Genomic DNA, 12398 nt, shown 5'->3' with positions numbered 1-12398 from the left:
AAAAAACAAAAAGAAAGACAAAGAAAAAGAAAAAAGCAAGCAGAATAAATAGCCTGTAGATTTTAGGACAAAAGGAAATACTCTCTCATTTCCCCCCAAAATTGATACTTCTGAGAATGAGGTACAATAGGAAAAAGAAGTATGGGGGCAAACAATAATTTGGAAATTCATTATTAGAAGGAGCTCAAACTTGGTACTTCAGAAACTATTACATTATGATGAATAAAAAAAAGGCTAAAAAAATATAGACCATGAAATCAACGAACATAAGTTCAGAATAGAAGAAAAATACTGAAGGAAATAAGGCAAAGAAATCACTAGAAAAAAGAAAAAGGCTAATAAAACAAGTAGGAAAGGAAGAGAGAAGGCATTTTGAACTAAAAAAAAAAGGAGAATTAGATAACTAAAGGAAAGAAAAAAAATCAATCAATAAACATTTATTAAGAGGTTACAATGTGCTAGACACTGCTAAGATAACAATACAAAGAAAGGCAAAAGGCAGTAGCTGTTCTCAAGGAGCTTACAATCTAAAGAGAAAGACAACATACAGGAGTTTAAGATGCAATCCAGTATGGCATAACTTGGAAATGTAAAATCATTAACTAAAACTTCAAAACTCAAAAAAGGATTAACAAATGAAAGGGGTAAAGGAAGGAATTAAAGGAGTGCTAGAAAGAAATCTTAATGAATAGGGTAGCATTAAAGGAATTTAAGAAAAACTAATCCTAGTGATAAAGTACTGACAAAAGATCTACATCTTAATTCAAGGAAAACAAAACAATAGGAAAATAGATGTAGAACTCTTTAAATGTGATAACAGATTAAACATCTGAATAAAATGGAGAATAAAGGACTGAAATTTTTAAAAAGCTATAATCTGTAGTTTATAATAAAAGCATTTTAAAAAGGAAAGCTATACATTGATTGATACATAGGTGAGATAGAAGTAATCTACTATGTACTAGGTAAATATAAAAAAGTAAGAACTGAAATCATCATCTGACAAAGCAAAAAATAAAATTCACAATATAAACAGAGAAACAAGGAAAACAAAACTTAAATAGCTGAAAAACAAAATAAGAATATCCCAGGTTGAAAGCTGAATCATCACAATGTAAGTGACAATACTACCAAAATTTACTAATAGATTTAATGTTATACCAAACTATATTTTACAGAGATTTAAACATGGGGGGAGGAGGGAATAGGATATAATCCAGACTATCAATATAAATAATGAAAAAGATAAAGATGAAATAAGAATAGCATTTCCAGATTTCAAACTTTATTATAAAGTAGCAATCATCAAAATCATTTGATATTGATCAAAAAATTACAAAAATAGATCAACATAACAAACTAGGCCAGAAAGAAATCAGAAATCACAAACTCAATAATAAATCACCTTGGAAAGAAGTCCATAAGAAGTACTAGGAAAATTGTAAAACAATGTGGCTGATAATTAGGTTTAGACCAACATCTTATCTTGTATTTCACAATAAATTCAAAATGGATACATGATTTGAGTAGTAGAGTGCATACCCCCCCCCAAAACCATAGGGAAAAAAAAGCCTATGATATTCATTTCACAATTATGGAGAGATTATGAATACTTAAACAAAAGGATTTTTCTCCTTTGCAAAAAGCAAAAATAGTTTTGCTTAAATGATATTTCTAAAATTTTAATATAAACAAAATTATTGCATCTGGAATAAGAAAGAAAGCAGCCGACTGAGGAAAAAAAATCTTCATTTCAAATCTTTTAAGGGATTGATCCAAAATACAGATAACAGAAATACCTAAGATCAACCTTTTTACTTTTAGAAAACAAAATTCAAAGTATATGAACAAAGAATTTCCAAAAAAAAAATTTCAAACAAGAAGCAACCACAGGAAAGAAAATCTCAAACCACTTCGATGAGAAATAAAGAATAAAAACAGCTCTGAGATTTCACATTTTATACTGCAAAAGAACAAAGTAGACAAAGCATAGGAATAGTCATTGCTAGAGAGTATGTACAGAGATAAGGCAAATGAATGCATTGTCAGTATGCCTGTAAATTAGTACAACCATTCTGTAAAACAATTTAGAAGAATGATATATAACAACAACAACAACAGCTAACATTTATATAGCACCCACTATGTATCAGGCACTGTGATAAGTTATTCAACAATGGTCTCATTTGATCTTCATAACAACCCTGGGGAGATAAGTGTTATGTTTATATCCCCATCATGCAGATGAGGAAATGAATGTAAACCAGAGGATGAATGACTTGCTCAGAATCACAGTTTGTGTCAGAGGTTAAATGTGAACTCAGATCTTCTTGACTCTATCCCTCTGCCACCTAAGCAATCATAATAGAAACGAACTGGATGCAAAATAGATGCCCATCAATTAGAGAACGACTAAACAAATTGTGAAACAATATAATATCCCTAAAAATGATATGATATGAAGTACTGAAACACACAAACTGATAGAATGAAGCAGAACCAATAAATGAATATATATTACCACCATGACTATAATAAGGGAGATGGAAAGAATTTTATTCTTTAAAGTGAATATTGTATAATCATAATGACCAAGTCTGGTCCTAAAGAAGACTTTAGAACATGTAGCACTTTCCTTTTTTTGAGAAGATGGAGAACCCTGAATATAGGACAATGCACATCATGTTTGGTTCAGTTGAAATGCTGGTTAGTTATAATGAATTGCTTCTTTTTCTTACTCTTTGTTACATGTGATGGTCCTTTGTAGTAGAGATAGGATAAGTAAATATGCAAATGAAAGCAATATAAAATATGTGATATGTTTATATTAAGTATATTTATATATCTACTTATAAGATGAACTACAAAAAAGCAAATGAAAGTGGGAGACAATTCACAAATCTAATAATAGCTAATATTTATATGATATGTACAATGTATCAGGTTCTTTCTTTTACAAAAATTATGTTATTTGATACTCACAACCACCCTGGCAGATAAGTATTAATATCATCATTTTATATTCAAGGAAACTGAGGCTTGAATTGATAGCTAATAAGGTGTCTAAATCAGAATTTGAACTCAAGTCTGCCTGTCTCTATGCTCAGGACTTAATCTGCAACATCACCTGAAATTTACATAATATTCAGGTAAATGAATTAATTTATTGACTTGTTGACAATGTTATAGAGAGGTCTTAATCATCAAAAATCAACTTTCCAAGAGAATATCAATTCAGATGACCTAAGATCACCATTTTTTTTTGGCTTTTTGCAAGGCAATGGGGTCAAATTGACTTGCCCAAGTCACACAACTAAGTAATTAAGGTCACATTTGAATTCAGGTCTTCCTGACTCTAAGGTCAGTGTTCTATCCATTGTGCCACTTAGCTGCTCCATGCCAACTAGCTGTCCCCTAAGATCACATTTAAAACAGAACTAAGAACCCAACTGTCAATTTTTCAGAAGGGAGCGAACAAGAGAGAGAACAAGAACAGATGTGTCTTGTTAGTAATGAAAACTGGCCAACTTCTCCAGTCCTACATTGCACTAATAAGTACCTCCAAGCTTGCACATTCACTACATGTCAATTTGACATCAAAATACTCTAAGGACTTAAAAAAATAAATAAGAACACTGAAATGTTTGCAAAGAATGGGGAAAAGTAACCCATAAACCAAAATATTCCCTGGTTAATTCTAGTAATTATCACTGCAGACCCAGGTAAGGGCTTCAAAAAACACCCTTCAAATTAAAATTCCATAAAACTAAAAAGAGCTACCACCTGTTGTTAATTTCCAGAGTTATCAAATTCTGTAACTTTCTTAACATGATACAAATAAACCTGTAAAAATTTTAGATTTAATATATACTAGGACTATTTTCTTTTTTTAAATTTTAAACATTTTAATTAAAAAAATACTAAGGCAAATGATCAATAAGATGGAAGAGTACACATTTTCTTTGACACCTATATCTCCCAAATCTCTTCAAATAAGAAATTATGAGCAAAAATGAAGCAACTTCAGCTGTCTCCATAGTTTAGGATATACTCAGAATCCAAATTGTTTTTAAAAACCATGAACTGAACCTTTCCCTTCCTCTTCAATTGTAGCAAGTTTACACTAGTCAACCCAAGAACTTAAACATCAGCTTGCAACAAAACCCAATCCCATATCCCAAACTTCTTTGTAGCGCCATGGAGCTCCAGGGGCCATAACCCATAGTAAAATCCATGACAGCATTCCAGGCTACAGAAGCTTTATGGGGCTGTAACAGACAGCGCCTCAGTTGCAGCATTTTGTGCTTCAAAAGATCTCTGTAAGAAAAAAGGAGGAACAATGGTACAGGAAATACATCAATGACTAAGGCACAAGGGAAAAATGAGAATGCACAGGGCAAGCTCAATGAACTCACAGAAACTGCTTAGAGAGCCTAGAATGACTACCTTAGAAATTTTAATTCCATGAAGAATAAAGAGAATAGGCAGACAGACATTGGATAATTACAGGGGTCATCAGAAAACTAGGACCTAGAGTAGAGAGTGGATAATTTAGAAAATAAGGGAAACCTCCATGGAAATTAAAATTAATTTTAAAAACTAAAAAAACAAAGGGGCAGCTAGTTGGTGCAGGGGATAGAGCACTACAGCCCTGGAGTCAGGAGGATTTGAGTTCAAATCTGGTCTTATATATTTAACAAGCTGTGTGACCCATGATTATTTCCAAAAAAAAAAGGAAAATAAAAATCAATAACTAACACAGGTCAGGTGAGAAAGGAAAAAATTTCTCTTTTGACTGAGAGAAAAGGGCGGGGTGGGGGCAGAGAGTAGATGGCAGTGTAAAGGCAAAAGATTCATCTGAGTTCTCCCATATTCCCCTCCAGATAATGTTAAAATAATGCTTCAAAATAAATTATGGAGAAACAAAATCAATAAAAGGACAGGGAAAACAATCTTTTCAACTAAAAAAAAAATTAAAACCAGCATAAAAGGTCTGTCTCATTGTGGTGAGAGTACAACACAATCTGGGGCAGGCCACGCTCAGACAGATCAGCAATAGACCTTGGGTATGATTGAATAAGCAAAACACGGCTTCTGGAGCTCTCGGAGCACAACAAGGGCAGATTCTGCAGCTCTAAGACAACAAAGTAAGGGAGTTGAAAAACTGGTCAGAACGAAATTACAGGGTGCCATCTGCCGGCACTGGGGACATGACTTTGCTGCATTGTACATAAAATTCTGGAATTTAGTCTTAAAGCAAGAAGGAGTAGAACTGGGAAACCTGGTCACAATTCCAGAGCAGAAGATGTTTGTGGGTTACTCAAAGACCAACATAAAGGCCATTTTATGAGGCCAAGAGAGTAGTAAACACACTTTTATTAGATCATATCCCTCGGAAGAAATGAAAAATTCCAGTAGTTTTGAAAACAGCAGCTGACAAAAAACTCTAAGCTTGATCCACTTCAGGAGCAAATCTCAACTTTAATAGAAAAACAAATAACAAGAAATGGGCTAGAAAATGAGCAACACACACACACACAAATACACACACACACACACACATACAGAGGCACAAAGAACCTGACCATAAAAAGTTACCATGGTAAATGAAAGATCAAAACACAAATTCAGAAGAAGAGAATAGGATCAAAACACTACAGGCAAAGTACATCTAAAAATGTGAATTGGTGTCACGTCCAAAAGAATTCACGGAAGAACACAAAAAAAAATTTCTAAAATTAAATAAGTGAGGTTGGGGAAAAACTAGGAAAAGAAATGAGATACAACACCAAAAGAAGACACCAAACAATAATCAAGAAATCAACATCTTAATAAACAGAAAAGGTCAAATGATAAAAGATGTTTGAAAATCCACTAAAGATAAGAACTCCTTAAAAAGTACAACTGGCCAAATGGAAAAAGGAAGAACAAAAGCTCACTTTAAAAAATTACATTAAAATTGGTTCTTGTCCTTAAAATTAGAATTGGCCAAAGTGTATAATTCCTTGAGACATCAAGAAGCAATAAAACAAAAGAATGAAAAAACTAAAAGAAAATGTAAAATATTTCTTAGGAAAAATTGCTCTAGAAAATAGATCCAGAAAAGATAATTTAAAATAAGTAAACTACCTGAAAGTCATTATTTTTTTTAAAAAGTCTAGATACCATATTACAAGAAATCATCAAGAAAAACTGCTTTGATATCCTAGATAAGCAGGTAAAACAGAAAATTTAAAAATCCACTTCCTGAAGAACTCAAAATGAAACCTTGTCAAAGAATATTACAGTTAATTACAAAACCCCTAGTCAATAAGAAAATATTGCAATCGACCAGAAAAAATAAATTCAATTATCAAGGAGTCACACATTCAGGATAAAAAAGATTTAAAGTATTACTTAAAGGATCAGAGGACTTAGAATATGACTTTCCAGAAGGCAAAGAAACTTGAATTACAACCAAATTACAACCAATTATCACTTAATGGCAAAACTGAGTATATTCCTTCGAGGAATTTAATGGAATATAGGACTTTCAAGAAATCCTTTTGAAAAGATCATAGTTTAATAAAAAAAAATTACTTTCCAATACAAGACTCAAGAGAAGCATATTAAAGTAAATATGAAAGAGGAATCAGAAGGAATTCAATAAAGTTCAACAATTTACATTCCTGGATAGAAAGATAACATGATTTCTAAAAACTTTATCCTTAATAGGGCAGTGAGAAGGAACATGCATAAATGGAGAATGAATACGAGATGGCTATGATGGGAAGCTGTTCAAAAAAATAAAATTATGAGGAGTGGAAGAGGGAGGGATGCACTGGGAGGAGGGTAAAGAGAGTAGAATGGAGGTAAATGATTTCACATGAAAAAGGCAAGAAAAGTGGCAGCTAGGTGGCACAGTGGATAGAGCACTGGCCCTGGAGTCAGGAGTACCTGAGTTCAAATCCAGCCTCAGACACTTAATAATTACTAGCTTTATGGCCTTGGGCAAGCCACTTAGCCCCATTGCCTTGTTAAAAACTAAAAAAAAAAAAAAAAAAAAAAAAAAACCCTAAAAGAAAAAGGCAAGAAAAAGCTTTTTACATTGAAAGGGAAGGGGGTGGGGGGGGGGGGTGGGATAAGGGAAGAAAGTGAGGGCAAATACTACTTGAACTTTACTTTCATCAAAACTGGTTCAAAGAAAGAATAACAGACACATTCATCTTATCCTCCAAGGAAATAAGGGGAGAGAGAATAAAAGGATGGGGTTGATAAAAATAAGAAGGATTAAGGGAGGCTGTAGTCAGAAGCAAATCATAATAAGGGTAAATGTAGAAAAAAAAAGATACACAGGGGTAAAGCAGAATGGAAGGAAATACACAGTAATCATAATTATAAAAAGAAAGGGATGAACTCAATCATAAAACAAAAGCAGATGGGAGTATGGATTAAAAACAATCAGAATATATTTAAACATGTGAAACAGACACAGAAAAAATAAAGGGTTGAAGCAGAATATATTATGCTTCAGCTGAAATTTTTCAAAAAACAGGGATAGCAATTATGATCTCAGATCAAAAGTAAGAATGAATACAATTAAAAGAGTTAAGAAATCTTGCTAGAAGGTACCATGAAGAAATATTATTGGGCTATAAGAAATGAGACAAGATGTTTTCCAAAAACCCTAGATAGACTTACATGAACTGATGCAAAATGAAGTGAAATCAAAAAAAAACTGTACATGATTTTGTACAATAACAATACTGTATAATAATCAACTTTGAGTGTCTCAGATATTGCCAATAATACAAGGATCCAAGACAATTCTGAAGACCTAGATGAAAAATGCTATCCACTTCCAGAGAAAGAACTGATGAAATCTGAATGCAGATAGAAGAACAATTCTTTTTATATTTATATATAAATATATTTTATATTTACTTTATGGGGTGTTTTCATCTATTTTCTTTTTCAACATGATAAATATGGAATTTTTTTTGCATGAATACATGAACCTTTATTAAATTCCTTGCCTTCTCAATGATGGTAGAGGGGAGGAAATGTGGAAGAGAATTTTGAACCAAACTGAAAGGAGCAAGTTACACATTTTTACATATAATTGGCAAAGAATAAAAAAGCTAAAATTCAAAAACAATGTGCCAAAAATAATGAATATCAGTGCTAAATAAATATACGTGCACCAAAAAGTACATACTAAGGAACTAGAGGAACACAATTACAAAACATTTTTCATACAAAATCAAATCTATACAAGTGGAAAAAATTAACTGCTCGTAGTTAGGGGGAGTCAAAATAACAATAATGACAATTTCACCTAAATTAAATTATTTATGCACTGCCACACCAAACTACTAATAAAGTATTTTATAAATATAGAAAAATAATAATAAAATTCATCTGGAACAAAAGATTAAGAATACCAAAGGTATCAATTTTAAAAAAAATGTGAAGGAAAGCGGACTACTCCCAACAAAAGCAAAATCACTAAAATAATCTGATATTAGCTAAGAAACACAGAGGTAGAACAGTAGAACTACTAATAAACAGTATATCTAGTTCTATTGATAGATTAGGTACACAACACACAGAAATAAATGATCACAATAATCTGGTTGTTTACAAATGCTAAGAATGCATAAAAATGCAAACCTTTTAGGAAAAAGAACTGCACTATTTGACAGAAACTGCTGGGGGAAAAAAAATGGAAAGAATTTGCCAGAAATAGGTAGAGACCAAAATTTTACAAGGAATACTATGATATGGTCAAAATGAGGACATGATTTAAAAATAAAAAGAGATAACACAAGCAAATTAGGAGAGCACAAAATTTACCTGTCAGTTTTATGATAAGGGAAGAATTTATCATCATCAAAAATTAAAGAGCTTTACAGAATGTAAATTGGATAATTTTGATTACATTAAATTAAAAGGGGTTGTACAAACAAAATCAATGCAGGCAAGGTTAGAAAAAAAGCAGAAAACTGGGGAAAATTTTTTTACATTAAGTTTCTTTAATATGGAGAACTAAATAAAATGTATAAGATTACAAATTATTCCCCAACTGATAAATGATCAAAGGATATCCAAGTCAGTTTTCAAAAGAAGAAATCAAAGGTATCTGTAGTCATATGAAATGTTTTAGATCACTAATGATTATAGAGAAATGCAAATTAAAACAAATCTGAGGAATGACTTCAGACCTATCAGTCTGGCTAAGGCAGAAAAGGGAAGTAACAAATGTTAGAGATGTGAGAAAACCGAACTGCTAAAGCAATGCTGGTGGAGTTGTGAACTGATATAATCATTCTGGAGAATATCATTAAACTATGCCCAAAAGACTCTAAAACTGTACATACCTATCATTACCACTTCAAGGTCTGTATCCCAAGAGGATCAAAATAAAAATAATCCATATGTACAAAAAATATATTGCTTTGACTAAGAACTGGAATTATCCCACATAAAAAAGACCTGGAAAAAAAAGAGGCAAGAAAAAATATTATGATAGAGGGAAAGATACAGGGGTGACAAATAAAGCATACTCCTTATTCTCATGAAAACTATATCAGGGAGGGGCAGCTAGGTGGTACACTGGATAGAGCATCAGTCCCGGAATCAAGAGTACCTGAGTTCAAATCCAGCCTCAGACACTTAATAATTACCTTAGCTGTGTGGCTTTGGGCAAGCCACTTAACCCTATTACCTTGCAAAAAATAAATTAAAATTAAAAAAAAAAGGAAACAACACAAATATAACTTTAGGGGCAGCTAGGCGGCGCAGTGGAGAAGCACTGGCCTGGCCCTGGCATCAGGAGTATCTAGGTTCAAATCCAGTCTCATACACTTAATAATTACCTAGCTGGGTGGCCTTGGGCAAGCCACTTAAACCCATTTGCCTTGCAAAAAAACCTAAAAAAAAAAAACTATATGGGGGGGGCAGCTAGGTGGTGGAGTGGATAGAGCACCGGCCCTTGGAGTAAGGAGTACCTAAGTTCAAATCTGGCCTCAGACACTTAATAATTACCTGTGTGGCCTTGGGCAAGCCATCTAACCCCATTTGCCTTGCAAAAACATTTAAAAAAAAGTATATCAAAGAACATTCTATTGAATATAAAAATCTTTCTTACTCTATAAGAAAATAAAAGAGAACAGGAATAATAGAAGAGAAAGGGGAATACTGATAAAAGAGAGTGTGGATTGAGGGAAGTGGTGATCCAAAGTAAAACTCTTGTGAGGAGGAAATGATGGGGAATAAGGAGGCAGAACCAAAAGAAAAAGCACAAAGGGGGGTAGTTAATTATCATAACTATGAGTATGAATGGGATGAATTCACCCATAAAATCAGAGTAGATAGCTAAGTGAATTAAAAACAAGAATCCAGCAATAAACTCTTTACAAGAAACACACATGAAACTGAGATACACACAGAGTAAAAGAAAACATACACAGACTGAAGCAGAAATGACTGCTTCAGCTGAAGCAAAGAAAGCCAGGGTAGCAATCAAAGCAAAAATAGATATAATTAAAAGAGACAAGGAAGAAAACTATCTTGCTTTAAGTTACCATAGACAATGAAGTCATATCAAATCTAAGCATCTATGTATCAAATGATTTAGCATCTATATTTTGGAAGGAAAAGTTCAATAAGTAACAGCAGGAAAAGATAAACTGTACTAAAGGGGGACTTCAATCTCCCCCTCTCAGAATTAGATTTGTCTAAGCAAAAAATAAATAAGAAGTTAAGGAGGCAAATAAAATTTCGGAATAGTTCAATATAATAACTCAATGGAGAAAACTGAATAGGAATAGAAAGGAACATTTACCTCAGTCGCACAAAGATACCTACACAAAAATTGATCATATAGTAGGATATAAAAACCTCACAATCAAATGCAGAAAAAACAAATAGTAAATGCATCCTTTTCAGATAAAAAGGCAATAAAAATTATATTCAATAATGAACAACAGAACAAGATTAAAACTTAATTTTTAAAAGTGGGTCAAACAATAGAAACAATTGATAATTTCATTAAAGAAAATGACAATAATGAGACAACATATTAAAATTTGTGGGATGCAACCAAAGGGGTACTTATGGGAAAATTTATATTTCTAAATGCCTCAATTAATAAAATAGAGAAAAAAACAGAATAAATTGGGATTGCAAATTTAAACAAAAAACTAGAAAACAAAATGTAAAATCCTCAATTAAGCATCAAATTGGACATCCTGGATATCAAAGGAGAGATTAATAACACTGAAAGTAAGAAAAACTATTGAACTTATAAATAAAACTAGAAGCAGATTTTATGGGGAAAAAAGACCAATAAAATGTATAGGTCATTGGTTAATTTGATTAAAATAAAGAAGAAAACCAAATTACTAGTATCAAAAAGGAAAAAGGTAAATTCACCAACCAATGAAGAGGAAATTAAGACAATTTGTTAGGAGAGATTTTGCAAATTATACACCAACAAATTTGACAATATAAATGAAATGAATAAATATCTACAAAAAAAATAAATTACCCATTTTAACAGAAGAGAAATATAATCTTAGAAAAAAAATGGAATCCATCAATGAACTTCCCAAGAAAAAATCCCTAGGTCCAAAAGGATGCAGAAGTTTTACCAAACACTTAATAACAATAAATTCCAATACTATATCAACTATTTGGGAAAACAGTCAAAAAAAGAACCCTATAAAATTTCTTTTAAAACATAAATACAATGCTGATATCTAAACCAGTAATAGTCAAAACAGAGAAAGAAAATTATAGACCAATTTCCCTAAAGAATACTAATGTAAAAATTTTAAATGTCAGTAAAGAGAAATATATCTACTACAGAAATATATCACAAGCACTGTACACTATAACCAGGCAGGATTCATATCAGGAAAAGAGGACTGGTTCAATATGAGAAAAATTACATACATAAATGACCACACCAAAAACGAAACCAACAGAAATTATAAGAGTATCTCAACAGGTGCAGGAAAACTCTTTGACAAAAAATTTATAGTACTCATTCCCACTAAAAATACTAGAGAGTACAGGAATAAATGGAGCTTTAATATCATATGTAATGGGATATAGAACTCCCATTATAGTCTCTATTATTTAAAATTTTTCTAGAAATGTTAGCCACAGCAATAAGAAAAAGAAATTAAAATAATCAGAATAATAAATGAGGAAACAAAACTCTTTACATTATTATACTTAAAAAATCCTAGAGAATCAAGTAAAAACTACTTGAAATTACTAATAATTAGAGCAAAGTTGCAGGATTTAAAATAAAAACACATAAATCATCAACATTTCTATATATTACCAACAAAGTCCAGCCACAAGAGACAGAAAAGAGAAATTCTATTTAAAGTAACTGTAGAAACATA

The 12398-nt window shown here is 32.0% G+C and overlaps 1 protein-coding gene across 2 annotated transcripts in view; it reads right to left on the bottom strand.

Moving 5' to 3' along the window:
- AKT3 (AKT serine/threonine kinase 3) overlaps window positions 1-12398 on the bottom strand; it is a 412039-nt gene that overhangs the window by 387228 nt on the left and 12413 nt on the right. The window contains exon 1 of one of the 2 annotated variants that reach the window (XM_074222895.1): window positions 9360-10884. The exons of the other annotated variant lie outside the window; for it this stretch is intronic. The gene's annotated coding sequence lies outside the window, so the exon portion shown is untranslated. Of the gene's footprint in view, window positions 1-9359; window positions 10885-12398 lie in introns of those variants that run through there. 2 annotated transcript variants of the gene reach the window in all.

Source organism: Macrotis lagotis, chromosome 2 (assembly GCF_037893015.1).
Source record: "Macrotis lagotis isolate mMagLag1 chromosome 2, bilby.v1.9.chrom.fasta, whole genome shotgun sequence".
Classification (NCBI taxonomy): Eukaryota; Metazoa; Chordata; class Mammalia; order Peramelemorphia; family Peramelidae; genus Macrotis; species Macrotis lagotis.
Note: the sequence above shows the minus strand (reverse complement) of the source record. Positions and strands in the feature narration are given on the sequence as shown.